The sequence below is a fragment of the Anolis carolinensis genome, chromosome 3 (genome assembly GCF_035594765.1).
Source record: "Anolis carolinensis isolate JA03-04 chromosome 3, rAnoCar3.1.pri, whole genome shotgun sequence".
NCBI lineage: Eukaryota > Metazoa > Chordata > Lepidosauria > Squamata > Dactyloidae > Anolis > Anolis carolinensis.
The window spans coordinates 103,478,870-103,498,234 of record NC_085843.1 but is presented as its reverse complement, the minus strand read 5'-3'; the positions used below and the strand labels follow the sequence as shown (position 1 = coordinate 103,498,234).

Below are 19,365 nucleotides of genomic sequence, written 5' to 3'. Positions count from 1 at the left end.
GAGCAAGAGAGGGGAGCAACCTAATGCAGCTCCAGCTGAGAACATTTGTCTTCCCTAGACTAGCTTCCCTATATCTAATATCTAATAATATCTAATAATTGGTTCACTCCATAGCTGGCTATTTTCTGGAAAGTATACTACTTGTGTTGTGCTACTTTTGTAAGCCAATATAAAATCTATTATATGACAGGTATATTTTTGTTAATATATCTTATTTCCTGGGGCTGCGGTGGTGCAGCGGGTTAAATCACTAAGCTGTAGAACTTGCTGACCAAAAGGTCAGCAATTCAAATTCACACGATGAACTAAGCTCCCATTGTTAGCCCCAGGTTCTGCCAACCTAGCAATTCAAAAACATGCAAATTTTGAATAGGTACCGCTTTGGCAGAAAGGTAACGGCGCTCCATGCTAGCCACATGACCTAGAAGGTGTTTACAATGCCGGCTCTTCGGCTTAGAAATGGAGATGAGCACCAACCCCCAGAGTCAGACACAACTAGACTTAATGTCAGGAGAAACCTTTAACCTTGTGATGTTGTTTATTATAATATATGCATTTTACATTATCAGAAATTCTGAAAGGCATTTTATGGTATGTGGCTACCTTTGCTTGGTTATAAAGACATGTTTTAACCTGACTCCACCAGTCCCCTTCCCTGGTTTCAGGACTGCCAAAGTGTACGTAAGTGCAGCACACAAATACATGACACATGATACATGAATACCAAACAACACACCATTGGATGAAACCAAACAAAACACCTCTGTATGGGTCTTGTCAGCAACTGGGAATGGGTGGACATTGTGTACCAAGGTTTTAGAGCTATTTCACATATGCAACTCAAAAAACAACTTGTCTCAACTCAAATCTGCTCACGCTGAGATTTGTCTCTTCATCTGGAAATATAGGATAACATAATACTGCCTGGTAACAATACTTACTACTAAAATACTTGCCAGTCCTAAATGGATTGGTTTTAGAGTTTCCTTTACCCCCTTCCATTAGATTTCCCCATTCAGATTTAATTCATGCCTGACCAGATGATGCTGACACTTACTGACTCGATGCTGTTTAACCCTACATCACATGCTGAGATTGGGAGCAAATGAAATTCCTTAAAGCACAGCTACCTGAGATCTTTTAACTTGTCATGGCAGAAATTGAAAGTGGACCTTTGACACGCATTGTATGTGCCTTAGTAGGGAACTATGTCCTAGGCTTCAATCTGTCTCCCAAGTGCACTTTGCAATGTGCTGTAACTAATGCTACAGCTATTTAACATCTGTCACCAAGAATGTGCTTAAAATTAGATGTTCAAGTGCCCCAAAGTGAAGTTTTTTATTCTTCTCCCTTAAAATAAGGTTATATGCCTGAAAATATATATTGGGTCAGTACTGTCTTCCATTAGTTATGAAATATATATATAGTTTGTGTTGTAGATGTTTGATCATTTGATAACAGAATTCTAACATACTTCTCTGCGTGTGTGTGTATAAGCATGTGCGTGCATAGATAGACAGACAGACAGAGACAAACACACACAAACACACACACACACACACAATATAATCCAGTTTGCAAAGTGTTGGGGAAAGTATAGTGATTTGAATTGGGATTGGAGCCTTCCAGCTGGACAGTTCCTACTGTTATCATCCATTTTGTCTTCATTACTTACTAGGATATTTGATAGCAATAAAAATGCAGAAATAAAAACCATAAAGTAGGGCTTTTGCACAATGAGAACCGCATTTGGAATGAACTCAGTTTGCAGTTTGCTGCACAATTCTGTTTTGAGCTTACTGCAACATTTGCTAGCATATTTAATCCAAAATCTTATGCATTTCATTATTTTGATTACAGTTTATAACTCAGTCAAAGTGCATGTCACTTCATGGGATAAAAAAAAAGAAAAGATTTGATGTAGAGCAGGGAACGGGCTTGGGAAGGAGGAAGAAAACAGGGAACAAACAAGGAATATGCATTTGATTAATTTCTGTACACTTGGTTTTAGTAAAGCATAGTGGCTCAGAGACAATGCTAATGTAGTTGTATAGGCATTCCTAGATGTTTCCCCAAGTACATGTGGCCCTCTATATCCATGAGGGTTAGTGATGCAGGACCCCAGTGAAAATGGGAAGTTCTGAATATCTCTATCACCTTCCCCAACTTTAATTTTTAACATTGTTGACACAAAAATATATTATATTTATTTCATCCATGTATGTGTTACTAATCTATTTATTTTTCACTGCATTTTCTAGTCTATGTGTGTCTTTATTTTTTTCCCTGGTAGGCCACAAAACTCTTTTTTAAAATCACATTTAATTACCGGGAAACTCACAAATAATCAAATCCATCAAAGTTAAAAGCATGAAAACTGAAGTTTGACTATAAGCAATGAGTATTTTACATAATTATTAAACACACAGTGCTTAAAATCCATTGCATCGAATACTAAGTACTTTGTCATTTCCTCATTTATCGAGACATTTTCCAGGTGATTGACCTCTCCTTCTCCTCTTACCTTTTTTAAATTGATACCAATAGGCTCCATTTGGAAGCACTCTAAGATTCCTTTCATCTTTATTTCTGTAGAGGTGGCCCAAACACTTTTGGTTTTATTTTTTAAGTGAGTATATAATGCTCTGGAAATCATTGAGCTCACTTATGAAAGCAAGTCCACTGTTTGGAACGTGCTTCACGTCTCCAGGGCTTAATGCTGTGGCTTAATTTATTTATTTCCCTTTCTTTCTGGAAACAATCAGTCACACACGTGGCAGGAGTAAAAGGTCAATATAGGCTTCCCATAAAGTGCCAAACCTTCAAAGTAATGTTCACAAAACTGTTGGGCCTTTTTTTTCTTGTTTGTTTGATTGATTTGGATCTTTTTAATGGCTCTGGTGAATAGTAGATCCAGACCAAGCTTTGTAGTGAACTATGTGGAATGGCGGTTTAAGTAAATGGGTTCCTGGTTACATACCAAACTAATATATACCCACAAATACAACAATATGCACTAGCAAACGATCAATAAACAAATATAAAATATAAACTTAGATTGAATGAAGTACAATCAGTACATAATTTACAATGTAATGTTAATGTTCCATACATCAAAATGAATATATAACTGAACAATGTTTGCTCTATCCATAAGCTTTCACTTGTTGAATCAATCAGTTGAAACTGAAGAGCATGTAGAACACATGACCGGTTTCGACTTAGTCTTTTTCAGGTGAGTTTATCTGAGAAAATTAGAATGAATTAACAGAAGGGTATAACATATCCACATAAATATAATTGTAAATCTGATATAAGTACTCACAATTGTACATTCACATGAAACACACTTTACATTCTTCTCTCAAGTTTATCTTTTTTCAAAGGTGGGTTCTAAACAAAAAGAACAAACACTGGCTATAACACAATCAAAAGTTTTTAGATTTCAGTTTAAAAAGTTTATATACATATCCGTATACTCACAGTGTCTGTGAATTTATCTATTTCTATTATACTCTGCTGACTCTTTGTTTATTCTTATAGTGAGTATGGAATGTTCTTTGAGATCCCCCACAATATAAAGGAAAGTTTTATCATCAGGTGGGATGATGATTTCAAGTAACAATAGAACTGTATGTATCCATTTAAAGCAATAGGGAGTTACTGAATATATGCTTACAAACACCAGATGGTGCTGATGGTACTCACAGTATAGTTGGAATTTGTAGTATGGAAAGGTTAACAAGGTACAGGCTCACATGAAACAACTATATGAGTTATGTTCATTTAGACCACGGGGGTGCTCAGTTTGTAACTTGAACATCCAGTATGATTCTCTATGTAAGAGTTTAGTATTGTAGTCCATATGTTTAGATTGTGTCACCATTTCTAATATGTGAAATTTAAACGATTCTGGGCTGTGTTGTTGATCATGAAAGTGTTTGTATTGATTCTCTAGACTGATTCCTGATTCTGCTTTTGTGTTCAATTGTCAAAAGTCAGACGCCAATTAGAGAGCAAAATAGAGTTTATTATAGCAACAGTCCAAAAAATAGCTCAACAAACTAAAAAGACTTAAAACACTTAACTATCAGTGTTATTAAGTAGAACAAGCGGGTTAAACCCCAAAAAACAAGAACTGGCAAATAATCCGGATTAGCCAGCTATATAATCCGGGTTAAACTTAAAGTTCTAGAACTTGACCCAAAAGTTCACAATGGGCTGAAAAACGGAGGCATGAACTAAAGCAAGCAGTATTGAAGCCCACAAACCTTTCCCAAAACTCAGAAGTACAAAAGGAGTTCAAAACTAACACCCAAACTGAGTTAGGGAACTCCCAGTTGAGAGCAGCAAAGCCAGTTTTGGAGAGTTCCCAATAAGTCTTGTACTTTCCAAGACTGCCTTACCACTACCTTTCCTGTTATGTAGCCTTTTGGAAAGATATTAGGAGGCAGCAAACCTATGGTAGGGAATGCCAGGGAAAGCTAGCATCAAGAGTAGAGGATTACAACCTGTGCCTTACCTTTGACTCATCTTGTAATTTGTGTGGATTTTCAAAACTGGGAGAGTTTTCTTCTGATACTGTGTAAACACTCACACTAAGACAACATGAGACTTCGTTTTCATCCTCTTCAATACTAGGCTGTTTAACAAATGTGCATACACTTTTAAAGTCTGTATAAGAGACTACCTTCAGTCATCCCACATTCCCTGATCCAGTGCCCAGGACTTAACTACAATAACATACTGAAATGATTGAAATGGTAGGCTTTCATATCCTAGTAACACAATATTATGGCTCGCATGTCACAGGGTGAATAGGATTAGTGGGTGTGAAAAATGTCAAAAGAAACAAGATTACTGTGCATGTGATACACAAGAAATCATAGATTAAGTATGAAGAGAGGGTCTTAGCTGGGTCAGGCTGCTCAAGCTGTCCTTTTAGTTTGACAAACAAAATGATGAGGTAGGAGCAGCTTTCTGTTCCCTTGAAATTAATGCGCTAATTAATTGGCATTGAATTTATGTACCTTCAACATACTTTCATGTTCTGTTAGGAGAAAACATTTCTTTGAAGAGTAATGTACTGGAAACTGAACTAGGGGAACAATGGGGAAAGGGAAAATCTCATGTGATCTCAACTATTGTAAAGTTTGTTACTATAAACAAAACCAATCACTCTGTTTTTAATATTTTAAAGTTTTAAAGCTTTACACTATTGGTCTGTGACCATAACAATAAAATTCATTCAGAAGCAGCCACAGAAATGTGAGATATGAAGTTGCCAAGAATTATTTTTAAAAATATGATTATGCTAGTGGTAATGGGCATGAAAAAGTGAGCATATAATGAAGCTTGCCGAAGTTCTCCATGTGAACATTGTTACCCTAATCCAGCAGGAGGATATAGTTTGGGATCTCAAAACAAAAACAAAACAAACCACAAATGCATGCAAGTTGAGAAACATATAAATCATGTTACTTCTACATTTAGTTATGGGGCTTGAAGACTCAGTATGTCCCTGTGTCAGACTGAGACAATAGAGGACTTGACTCAACTTGTTTTTGGAGAGGAGCAGGCAGATGAGGAGGAGACAAGATTCAGGTGTTCTGGATACAATTGACCTGAACATCTTATGAAAAGGAGCAGGCAGGCCTGTCACTATTGTCCTTATTAGGGTTATTGATTGCAGGAATTCTATCATTGCACCATTACAAAGCTCTTTATGTTAAATGTGCAATGATTTGTGGCACTGTCAACACCTTCGTGCCCAACCATTCACCCTGGGGTAGTGGCATTCTTGTGACAAAGTATTATGCCCCTTCTACAATGACTTCTTAAATCAGTGTAAAGGTAGATCAGTCACATGGGCTAATTCTGGGTAACACAAGTGAAACATTCTCCCTAATTTGGAGCCTATATAAGTGGCTGCAATTATCTCCACAGCCACCTCATGTTTCCCAGGCTCAGGCAGCCCAGGAACACAAGGTGGCAATCCCACCCTCCCAAGTTGCAGCAGTCTCCGGCAGTAACACAGCTCCTGCTTAGCCACCATTGTGTGCTGTGACATCAGCCCTGAATAACAATATACACTGGGAACAAAGAGAGATAGGAGGGTGGTCCCCCTCTCCCCTCTTTCCTCTTCCTCATCATGGTAGCTAACATTGCAGCAGGAGATGGCAATTAGGACCCACATTGCAGCCAAAGACCACTGCAAAACGGAACAGGACTATGTTCTGCACTGCTGGGTGATGGAGACTCCCTTCTGCTTCTGCTGTAGATGTGGGAGTCCTGATCTATACTATATCTAGAGCCATTCTGGCATTCTGCCTTATGAGTAAGCACAAATCTGTCCCATGTTTCAACAGTGTCAGCAATGGAAACAGCTGAACTTCATCAAAAGCTAGTGTGCAATTATGGCAGTCGGATGGAAGAAGTATGGAGTGATCCATCATTACCCCACCAGCCATTGCTTATTATTACCATGTACAACAATTGGGTGTGTAGTTAAATGCAATATTAGCTGAATAGCTACCAAGATTACAAACACATGGCTCAACCAGTATGCAGGAAAATTATGCTTTTTCAACCATCAAAGGAGAGGGTTGCACAGGAACATTGCAAGGTTTTATCACATGACTAATAGCAAGCAGTCTCTCTCACACACTCACACACAAACTCGACATTCAATAGTTGACAGACCAGTTATAGCTTTGGATATGGAAAAATGAAGCATGCTCTCAGGTGGATATGCAAGTAGGTGAGAGAGGCTCCAGTGTGCCAGGAAGTTTTGGAAGCTTTTGCATTTTTGTTTTGTGAACCTGGGTGCTAATAGCCCATTAGGTCTGTGTTGCCCAGCTTGATTCTTTATGTCCCAAAACTGACAACCATAGCCAGCATGATGAAATAGAATTTTCCTATGGCCTTGAAGCTCTTTGCAGCTCCATCCTAATATATTCCAAGTTTATCAGTGGCAAAAAAAAAATCTGCACAAAAGGCTTGTTCTTTTTTGCATGTCAATCATTACAGCAGTAGGTTTGCTGGCTTCAGTAATATGAAGTTCTCATTTTTCCAAAAACCTCTTCCAAACTCAAGATCAAATTAGGTTTCCTGTACTAATGCCTTTCCATTCAGTATACTGAACTGATAGACACTGTAATCACATTGAGGCCAAGACGCATCTTCTTCCTGCTTCTTTGCCCTGGTGGCACACTGCTGGCACGGAGCCCCCTAGAGAACACTGTATGATGCACGGCTACTTCCGGTGGGGTTCCGTGGGGCTCCATGCCGGCAACGTGCCAGCAACACCTCTTCATGCAAGAAAGCTGGAATAGGTGAAGAGGAAGTGGGGGATAGTAGGGAAATATCATGGGAAGAGATACCATGACTCCTAATGACCCATGATGGGTAGGAAATACAGCGTTATGCTGCTCCATGATTTCCCTCGCTTTCTCCTGCTGTCCCTTGGTTTCCCTGGCTCAATGTGATGAGGTCCTAACACTCTCTGGAGCAGTGGTTCTCAACCTGGAGTTCCCAGATGTTTTTGGCCTTCAACTCCCAGAAATCCCAACAGCTGATAAACTGGCTGGGATTTCTGGAAGTTGTAGGTCAAAAACATCTGGGGACCCCAGGTTGAGAACCACTTCTCTGGAGGATTGCATGCCCCTGAATCCCTAGCCTAGACTGTGGTTGCACCCTGATTAAAAGACATCATAAAATCCATATTGTAGCAAGCTGCTCTTGAATTAATCTTACTTTAAATACCTCAATGATCATATTTCTGGTATCACATATACAGTAGAGTCTCACTTATCCAAGCTTCACATATCCAAGGTTCTGTATTATCCAAGACAGTCTGCCTTTTAGTAGTCATTGTTTTTGTAGTAAATGTTGCAATGCTTTGGTGTTAAATTAGTAAATACAGTAATTACCACATAATATTACTGTGTATTCAACTGCTTTTTCTGTCAATCCATAATAAAAGCAAAAACCCGTATGTGTGTATGTGGCATGGATGTCTGCCCACACAGACAGCCTCCGGCCTCCACAAACAGGCTATACTTCCCAGGGTTAAAAATCTAGCAAGTCACTCTTTTCCACTGACATTGTGGTTACAGCGAGCGCCATGAAAATGCAGCCCAAACCCTGTCAATGTCCTTCCCAAACACTACAGCCCACCACCCAAGGAATGCTTTCGTTTGGGGACCATTTCATCCTAGATTTTGTTTTTTCTTCCACCACAGGCAGGCATCCCAGGGTTCTCATTGCTGTGGAATTTGCATGGCCCTGCCCACTGCCCTTTCCTTTCCAATCTCTCTGCATAACAAACAGAGCAGAACTGACCTGCAACTAAACTTACTGGAGGAGTTTAGGGATTGACTCCACATGGTGGAAGTTGTAGTTCACCCTGCATCAAGTCAGAGTACTGTCACTCCTACTGGGGAATATAGAGGATTTGTAGTTCACTTACACGCAGAATGCTATGAACCCAAATAATGATGGCTCTCGGCCAAACTTACCATGCAGACCCGATATGCCCAGATTTGACTACTGGTGGGTTTGGAGGGGAACTGGACTGAAAGTTCAGGAGTAGTAGGTACTAGGATTTATAGTTCACCTGCAATGAATGAGCATCACACTTGGCACACAGAGCCCCCATAACCAATACAACATATTGGACAAGTTTGGGGAAAAGGGAGTTATAATTCACCTGCAGCCAGATAAACACTGACCCCCACCGACAATGCACTAGGACCACACTTCACACAGAGAAGCCTCATGGCCTACTGAACATACTGCAGGTATTTGTGGGAGGGGGCCTTGATTTTGGGAGTTGTAGTTCACCTCCATCCAAAGACCACTGAACCCAGCCAATGACAAATCTAGACTTGGCACACAGACTGAACTTGGAACACAGACTGAATATTGCCTGCTGTGAATACTGATAGATATTTCAGGACAATTACCCCAGGAATCTGGAAATTGCAGTAGTTCACCCCCATCCACAGAGTACTGCATGACACGATTCTGGGAATTGTAGTTCAGCCACTCCAAACAGAATACATAACATTAAAAGACAAATAATACCATTCTCAAATGACCCGGGCATCGCCAGGTCCCCAAGCTAGTTTCTTATAAAACATGATGTTTTGGTGCTTAATTTGTAAAATCATAAAGTAATTTTATGTTTAATAGGCTTTTTTCTTAATCCCTCCTTATTATCCAAGATTTTCACTTCTTCAATGTTCTGCCGGCCCATTTATCTTGGATAAGTGGGACTCTACTGTACTTCCTTTTAGGAGGACCATTTTTGAAAGACTATAACCCTCCTAAATGCACTGCTGCTTAAGAGCATGTTGGGAGCACAGGAATCCCTAATCTTTGTGCAAAGGCAGTTGTTTTGACTTCTGTATGATTTGATTTGTATAACTAAATTATCCATGACATTCTAGAACATTTTTAACATGAGGTTTTTATTGGTCAGTTAATGCCAAAATAGTTGTTTAATTATCCTGCATCTAAACAATCATTTCTCTTGTGAAGGTTTTGTTTTGCAAGTAGCTATTTGAGAAGGAATGTAGAACCATGACTACAGTAAGAGAAATAATTTCACAGCTGTAGAGATAGGTTAACACAGAAAAGTGGATACTTAGAGATTTTTGAGTAGAATTATCTCCCCCCAAATTATGCTGACTGGAAAAATCTAAAGATAGATCTATGAAACTATGACTATAAAAATGCACTAGGAGTTCCAAGAACAGAAATATGCCATTTAAACTGAAGCCTTAGCTCGAGTTGCAGAAGGCAGAAGCATCCCAAAGCAAAAGAAATCAAATGGAATTTGAAATGCATGTGCTATAGTTTCTTATTCTTTTAGAAACATTTGTGATTTAGCATGGGCACTAACTGTTCCTCAATTCTCTGGTTGAATCTAAGCTAATTATTATCAGAAAAGTCTGAAGCAAAAGACCTTTCTCTCTTTTAGAAAACAAAATGCAAATTATTCCATATGAGACATTATCCTCCCTTCTTTTTCTTAAAAAAGGTATGAAATGATTGAATACACATTTGTAGTTCCTGTGGGACAAACATACAGCAAAGATTTAAAGTAGAGCAGCTTTGTGTTGGATGATATTATCCAGACACAGGGAGCTTAAATTGCTCTTTCAGAGTATCTAGCTATCAGACTGCCTTTGTTATTCATTCATATTTGCTCCAACCAATGAACAGAAAATGTGTTCTTACACAATCAACACCATGTAATCCAAGAATAAGTCATAGGCCTTGCAGGCTTTGCTGAGATTTCAGTGACAATGATATCTACCTGTACCTGCTAGGGTCAATGTGGCTTCCATGCTTGCATACAAAACTTCAGCCTTGTTGCTAAGACAGATAGCAAGGCATTTTAACCAATGGAATAGAATACTGTACTAAGTGCTATTCTAGATATAGTACGATTTTTCCCAGAAAATTGTGGGTAGCATATTTCATTGCTAATGTGAGACATTTAAAGGTAATCACTAGCTCTTAACACGTTCAGCTATGTCCATTTATAACATTTCCCAGTGAAGCTAAAGAAACCTGAGCAAAAAATCAAGTTGTCTTTTTTATGCACATAGATTGAAGTGATATTTGAGTAATACCATATTTGTCAAACAAGTCTGAACATACATATGTGGGAATACTGAGGCAAACAGATTTGTTGGATAAACTAAATTATTGTTCTGTTTGTGATTATTACAGCCTTGTATTTAAACAGCCCATGCATTTTTGACACACACAGAATTCCCAACTGTAATTGGATTGGAATTTACTGCAGGAAAGATATCTAATTAGTTCTATCCAAGGTTGTTAAACTAGGAATAGTCCATTCTTTTCTTTCTTCTGCAGGATTAAATTCATAAAACAGATGTGTATGAACTTCAGAGATTTGTTAAAGCATTCAAATTATACTTTCAAATGTTTCAGATTTGAAAGTCATATAAAGGCCGAATCTATGGTCAAATCAATGGGGGAGACTTCAAATTATAGAATATCTGATCTTATTACAAAAAATGTAAAAAATATGAAAGTAGCAGTTTTTTATTAACTGTCTTTTATAATAGCCTGACTATGACATACAAGTAAATACATATTATCAACACTTTAACTGTAGAAATAAAATGCAAAACAAGGCAATTTACCACAAATGAAGCAAATTTATATTCTATGACAACATTTTCATATATTACATTTCAAATGGGAAGCATTCATCACTGAAAAAAGTGCTTGTACATCTAATATAGAACCTGTAGGTATTACGATGCTAAGAGCTAGAGGTGTGCACAGTACCTGTTTCTCCCGTTTAATCCGTGCTTTCGTTCTTTCATTTTGGTTGGGAGTACGAAATGGCAACCCCTTCCCTGGAATGAAAATAAGCCCAAAACAAAAGAAAGCAGGGCTGATACTGTTCCTTGCCTGCTGTTCAGCCCAGGTGCGCTCCTCACACAGCCCATGGAAAATTGCTGCCTGAGCCATGCCTGTTGGGCCAATTGGAGGAGAAGAACACAGTCGACCTTGCCTACTGTCTGCCTTGCCTCACCCGACACCGCTCGTCTCCTCTGAAGACTGAGGGGAAAGCATCACAGAAATAAAAGCTAGCCAAACATTTGAGTGTTTTATCCCATCCATGATTTAGAACATAGAGAACACAACCTTGTAACTATGAAAAACAGTAAAAGATCACTTGCGGTACATCACTTTACAGGCTAATTTGTGTTTCTTTGTTCATCTTCTATTAGTTTTCCAACAAGTCTCAGAACACAATATACAGTTCAACAGTGAGATGAAAAGAGATTCCTATGATTTTTTTTACTAGTAGATTTTTCTTAATACTTTTAGTCACATTTTTTCTTCACTCTTTTTACCTCAATGAGGGAATGGTGGCATAGCATTTGAATTGGATTCTGTCTTGCTTGTTCTCTTTATAATATTAGTGATTTACTATCCTAAAATGTGCTTTTCTGCTGGAAAATAGAGCTAATTCATACTGATCCACCTGGGGTTAGACTCTTCTGGAGGAATGAGCAGAGTGCAATGAATAAGTAAGTCAGTTCTATTCCTCTTCAGCAGTACCAGTCATGAAATCTTGTCCCTTTTCATGATCATCTCTGACTTTTTAAAAATATGCACATATAATCCCTAGTTTTTCCTTCCATTTTCCCAGTGCTCTCTCTGATCAGCATAAGTTCAAAGATGTACCTTCCCCAATGTCCTCCTTCTGAGAAGATCAGGGAAGATTAGGGAAAGGGAGAATGAATCTTATGCATATTCCTCATTTCTCCATATGTATGAATAGTATCTATAATCTCCCAAATGTCAACACAGCACCAAAAATTATAAAAAAAATATGGCAGCCGAAATGCTTTCTGGCATAATGTACTCCTGTCACATCACCAGGCATTATACATACTAATTAATTTCTAAATTGCATATCTGTCTACAATCTATCGTCTGGTTCCCTTGATTTTCCTTCTGCTGTATTGCCATTGGACAAAAGCCAGTATTTGGGCTTCAAGCCTTTCTTAAAGAGACTGGGTTTATTCCAGATAATAAAAAGTACAACATTTGAAAACAAAGAAACTAAAAATTTCTCGTCTCCCCTCTTCACTCACACTGAACACAGCAATATCAACAGTGTACTCAAAAGACTGGTTCCATTTCTTGTCATTGAATAAGACCTAAGTGGTTTGTTGCCATTGGCCATATGGTATTGCACAGAATAACATGTGAAAATTTTTCCTAATAACATAGAGTCAATCAAATCATTTGAATCACGAAGCCAAACACAGGGGTAAAGGAAAAAAGTATAGCACCAGGTGAAGCAAGCTGAAGAGAAGAAGAGAGGAGGAAGAGCATAATGAGAGAAATAGAGGAGAAGTGAACATACATCAGGGCATATCTACAATGACCACTTAAATCAGTGTCAAACCAGTATTGAGGAGAGTGGCTTCACCATACAGATGATTACAAAGAAAATCCTGGAACCAATTTGAAGCCTGGATAGGGATTACAGAAAACACAGAGCACCTATGTGCATTAAGGGCTTTCTTTTTCATGCTTTTGTGGGAGCTTACCTAGCTTCAAATTGTATTAAATGATCATTGTAGATCATTTAATACAAATTACCTTGAGGTGTGTACGGACAACACTGACTCTTCGGCTTAGAAATGGAGATGAGCACCAACCCCCAGAGTCGGACACGACTGGACTTAACATCAGGGAAACCTTTACCTTTACCTTTTTTTGTGTGTGTGTCAGGAACGACTTGAGAAACTGCAAGTCACTTCTGGAGTGAAAGAATTGGCCGTCTGCAAGGATATTGCCCAGGGGACGCCCTGATGTTTTGATGTTTTACCATCCTTGTGGGAGGCTTCTCTCACATGTCCCCGCATGGAGCTGGAGCTGATAGAGGGAGCTCATCCGCACTCTCCCCAGGTGGGATTCGAACCTGGCTGCTTGCAGATCAGCAGCCCAACCTTCAAGTCACAAGGCTTTAACCCACTACTCCACCAGGGGCTCCTTTACCTACTAGTATTACTATCACCACAAACAGTAGAGTTCCTAATTCCTTTGCATGGTTCCCACCTTAACATTAATTTCTTCAACAACCCAATAAGATAGATTTGTTGAGGAATAGTGTCAGTCTAAGGTGACATGGTAAATCCTATAATCAAGCAAGCACTTGAACCTGGGTCTTCTTGTTCTAATGCCAGCTCATCAAACATTGCTTTGTAGTAGTTATCCTAGAAGTGTAAGTTGATAAAGGTAAAGGTTTCCCCTTGACATTAAGTCTAGTTGTGTCCAACTCTGGAGGGTGGTGCTCAACTCCATTTCTAAACTGCCATTTTTCGTAGACGCCTCTAAAGTCTTGTGGCCGGCATGATTGCATGGAGTGCCGTTACCTTCCACCGGAGCAGTATCTATTGACCTACTGAAATTGGCATGTTTTCGAACTGCTAGGTTGGCAGAAGCTGGGATTAAACAGTGGAAGCTCACTCCACTCCCCAGATTTGAACTGCCAACCTTTCGGTCAGCAAGTTCAGAAGTCAGTGGTTTAACCCACTGTGCCACCAAGGGCTCCCAAAGGTGTAGTTACTGTAAAAAATGGCACCAAGGCAAAAACATAGTAACATAAAAATATAATTATTAATATGTTGAATTTTCATAAGCAGACTGAAAATTAATGTCATGCAACCACGATAACAATATGCACAATATTGATAGCAAGATTTGGGGGGGGGGGGGGGAATGGCCACCATAGGAATGTTACAAGCATATTTAAGTGGAACCTATCAAATGCTGCTTTGTCAAGCACCAATCATATAGATCAAGCATGGGCAAACAAAGGCCCAAGGGGCGGATGCAGCCACTTGGATGATTACCTCAGGCCCTCATTTTCCTTGTCCTCTTGGCATAAGGACACGTTGGCACGCCACATCCTTATGCCAAAAAAATGTGGGAAGAAGGCATGCAGCAGCTGAGAGCCCTCTGGAGTACTCTCAGCCACCTCGCATCTCACCCTCCTTCCGGCATAAGGATGGTGTGAGCAGTCCCATCCTTATTCCAGGAGGACAGCTCGAGGAAGGTACCCTGCAGCTAAGAGCCCTCCAGAGCCCTCTCAGCCACCACCTGTCTTGCTCTCTTCCTGGCATACTGACAAGAGGACAGCTCAAGGATTGGGGGAGGAGGATTGAGAGGAGGATTGCCAGGGTGGATTGAGGCAGTCGCCGTGTGTCTTGCCTTTCTCCCAGCATAAGAAAGGGGTGAGCAGCCCCATTCTTATGCCAGGATAACCTGGGGATGACCCAGGCCCTACCCTGCCCCCTTCTGGCTCTGCCCTCTCCCAGGCCTTCCCCTTCCCAGGCCCACTCCACCCAGCATGTGCCTGGGCCCCCTACCTCCTGGCCCAGCCCACAATATGCCCCCAAAGCAAAAAAGTTTGCCTATGCTTGATATTCAACTTTTATTGGGCAGATTGGAGAACAAGCAAATACTCCTTTACATCTTTGTTGCACTTTGGTAAATACTGTAGACTCTTTGCAGTTCAACCATTATATAATTTACTAGCTGTGCCCGGCCATGTGTTGCTGTGGCGTTATCTGGTGGTGTTGGTAAGAACTTGTTGAGGTAATGGTGGTATTGAATGTCTGCTGTATGGTTGTCTTTATGTTTAGTATGCATTTGGTTGTTTGTGTACTGTGAAAGTAGTGAGGGTAGAGGGGGTCTATGTCCCTGTGTAGTATTGTATAGTATTTATACGTTGTCCATGTGTTGTGAATGCTTGGATTGTGTCCTGCTGCATAGTAGAAAGGGTTGGGCTGGATGGCCCTTAGGGGTCTCTCCAAACTCTTGGATTCTATGCTTCTATTATTATTATTATCATCATCATCATCATCATCATCATCATCATCATCATCATCATTATGTAGAGGCTGGATGGCCATCTGTCAGGAGTGCTTGGATTGTGTCCTCCTGCATGGTAGAAGGAAGTTGATCTGGATGATCCTTAGGGGTCACTCCAAATTTTAGGACTTTATGATGATGTTGTTATTATTATTTTATTATGACATAGATATGCTGGATTTCATATCACAAAATCACAAGTCGAACACTTCCCAAGTGTCTAGGACTGTGTGATGTATTTTCGGATGATGTGCACAGATCCCAGCAGGGCGGCCTTTTGCAGTTGACAGATCATAATTTTGTCAATGTCTATTGTTTCCAAATGCCAGCTGAGATCTTTTGGCACGGCACCCAGACCACTTGCACTGGTTTCTGCCAGAGTCTTTGAAATTCAATCTTGAGGTCCTGATAGCGGCTGAGTTTTTCCTGTTGTTTTTCGTCAATGCGACTGTCACCTGGGATGGCAACATCAATGATCCAAACCTTTTTCTTTTCCACAACTGTGTTGTCTGGTGTGTTGTGTTCCAGAACTTTGTCAGTCTGGATTCGGAAGTCCCACAGTGTCTTTGCATGTTCATTTTCCAATACTTTTGCAGGTTTGTGATCCCACCAGTTCTTTGCTGCTGGAAGGTGGTACTTGAGGCATAAGTTCCAATGAATCATTTGGGCCACATAGTTGTGCCTCTGTTTGTAGTCTGTCTGTTTGTTGGGCCATTTTTCCATGTAAACTAATCAGATGTTTGAGCCAAAATCCATGAAGTTGATCACTACCAGGCGATGTCCAGTTCTTGACTTTTTGCACTCGTTTGCTGATCATTTCAGTTGTTATTTCCATCTGTTCCATTTTGTTCTGTGAGAATTTTCCTTCAAACTCTTTTATCCACCCAGAGTTTTTGTTGTAGTTCTTATTATTTTCCCAAAGCTCTTTCCAGAACTTTATCGTTGTTGCAGTTTTCTCTGGCTTTATGGTTACTGTGTCTGTTGTTTGGTTCAGACTCTGGTAGAACCGTCTTTGGTCTGATTGAAACAGTTGATTTTGTCTGTACTGGATGATTCTGGCTTCATATCTTTCAATTTTTCTGGCTGTTGCTGTAATTTGTTCTTTCACAATTTTCAAAGCTTCTTCAATTTTTCTGGTGTTCAGCCAGTACTTTCGGATCAGTATTGCTTGATTTTGTCATTCTTCAGTTTCTTCTCTTTCATATTTTTCAGGTTACTTGCATCTGATCTTAATTTCTTGATTTTCAACTCTAGCCTGACCTTCCACTTTGGTTTTCCAGTCAATTTTCTTTGGGGCTGCCTTGGTTGTAGGAGCCCAAGCTCTTCTGTTACTATCACTGCTGCACTATAGGCAAATTGGTTTGTTTGTTTGTTGAATTGATGTTATTTGGATAGTGGAGAGTACTGTATTCACATCTTTCATGAGAGGCGCCAGATGTCTCTTGGGCACTGTTTTTAGAGTTGGGAGCCGCTGTCTTATTGCATTTGCTGCAGCATGAGCCATGATCTTATTCTTGAACTCTTGTTGTCTTGCTGTCAAGGTTCCTGGTGATTCAACAGGTGTTTCAAGTGCTGGTTCTTCAAATTCTTGCAAAAGCGCCACACTTTCTTCTGGTTCAATCTGTTCCACTGTTCCAAGTGTTGCTGGAGTCTCTGCTGCTGTCTGTGCTGTGGTCTGATGGTAATTTGCTTTGCAGATTTTCTGGATTTCTTCTAGTTCGACTTCACTGAACACTTTGTTTCTGATTATGAATCTTCGTTGGTCAGCCAGTCAGGGTTCTGTTATCTGTGAGTCAGGGTACTCTTGTTTCCATAGCTGATGCATCCTTTTTTGGTTCAGAGTTGTAATAGCATTTCATAACTGTGCGGTTTTCTGTCATTGCATATTTCTGCCGCTTCTGTGACTGTTCATTTGGGTTTTGATGATTCCATAGCCCATTTGTCGATGGATGTCCAGAATCAGCAGCATCCACCACAGTCTTTTTTATCCTGGGTGACGACCAGTATTGACTTCGTTTTGGTTTGATTCTCCATAATGCTAATGGTTTAGGTGCTCTTGGTTCCATTCCTCTGCTGAGGTCTCTCTGGCTTGGTTGGATCTGCCAGTAGTTACACTACCGCCAGCACAGCCCTCAGCATTGTCGGAATGGTTAAGCCCCCACCACTTCAAGGTGGCACCTGCGGGGAGGTCAGCGTCCTCGGAATGGTTAAGCCCCGCACCACCACGTCAAGGTGGCACCTGCGGGGGGTTATTATTATTACTATTATTATTAGTATTAGTATTGAGAGGCTGGGTGGCCATCTCTTGGGAGTGCTTGGATTGTGTCCTGCATGGCAGAATTGGGTTAAACTGGATGGACTTTAGAGGTGTGTCCTAACTGTCTGATGCTATGATTCAATGTGTATTATTATTGTGCAGATATTGGATGGCCATCTGTCAGGAGTGCTTGGATTGTGTCCTCCTGCATGATATAAAGAAGTTGAACTGGATGATCCTTAGGGGTATCTGCTAACCTTAGGATTGTATGATATTCTTATTCTTCTTCTTCTTCTTCTTCTTCTTCTTCTTCTTATTATTATTATTATTATTATTATTGAGAGGCTGGGTGGCCATCTGTTGGGTGTGCTTGGATTGTGTCCTCCATGGCAGAATTGGGTTGGACTGGATTACCACAGTAATTATTTCATATTACAGTAGAATCTCACTTATCCAACATTCACTTATCCAGTGTTCTGGATTATCCAACGCAGTCTGCCTTTTAGTAGTCAATGTTTTTGTAGTCAATGTTTTAAATTCATTGTGATATTTTGGTGCTAAATTTGTAAATACAGTAATTACAACATAGAATTACTGAGCACTGAACTACTTTTTCTGTCAAATTTGTTGCATAACATGATGTTTGGTGCTTAATTTGTATAATCATTACCTAATTTGATGTTTAATCGGCTTTTCCTGAATCCCTTCTTATTATCCAACATATTCACTTATCCAACGTTCTGCCGGCCTGTTTATGTTGGATAAGTGAGACTCTACTGTATATTTATAATCTTATATTATCTGCTTAGAACTGGATTATATGAGGCCCCTTCTACACAGCTGTATAAAATGCACACTGAAGTGAATTATCTGGCAGTGTGGACTCAAGCTAATCCAGTTCAAAGCAGATAATATAAGATTATAAATAGGTAATATAGCTGTGTGGAAGGGCCTTGAGTTTACACTGCCATATAATCCAGTTAAAATCAGATAATCTGTATCTTATAGGCAGTGTAGAAGAGGCCTGAGCTCTAACTGTGCCTGTCCCCTGGGCTGAGTAGGTTGCTAGGAGACCAAGTGGGCTAGGAGACCAAGTGAGTTTAGCCTTGTAACTGGCAGCAATTGGATAAAAAACAATTATTCCTTTCCTTCTAATTAGGACTTTATTTTTCTTTTATTTTTGTTGTATGAACGTAAAGGGATGGATGAGGGGCTGTGTTGCCAAGTTTAGTGTTTCTGGGATGTGTAGTTTTGTTGTTTTGTCCTAGGCCGATTCTTTTTTATCCTTTTATATATATAGATCATGATCCTGCTTTGCTTATTTAATTGAAAGATTTCTCCTTCAATATAAATCCTCATTGATGAATTTTCAGCAAACTTTTGACTTATCAACTTTTCTTCAGTAAGAGACTCTAGTCCAATAATGCTGGCATGACCAAATGATTGTGATACTGTAATAGTTTTCTTGGAACTAACATTTCTCTAAATATATAGTAAGCGTATCTCACTATTTTTATATTTTGTTAGGTAGAAAAAATATCTAATATACTACATTGCAGAAAAACTAAAATAGACATCAAAACAATCTTTGAACTTTATTCTAGAGGTAACTAGGGCATCAGAACTATCATTGATAAAATGTTCAAAACTGCCTCTGGCAACAC

General features: G+C 39.7%; 1 long non-coding RNA gene across 1 annotated transcript; it reads right to left on the bottom strand.

Annotated features, from left to right (window-relative positions):
- Positions 1 to 1,805: 1,805 nt before the first annotated feature.
- LOC103278327 (uncharacterized) lies at positions 1,806 to 3,812 on the bottom strand. Its single transcript, XR_505957.3, has 3 exons — positions 3,484 to 3,812; positions 3,326 to 3,393; positions 1,806 to 3,245 (listed from the first exon to the last, which is right to left on the bottom strand). It is a non-coding gene; the product is annotated as an uncharacterized LOC103278327 (long non-coding RNA).
- Positions 3,813 to 19,365: the final 15,553 nt, after the last annotated feature.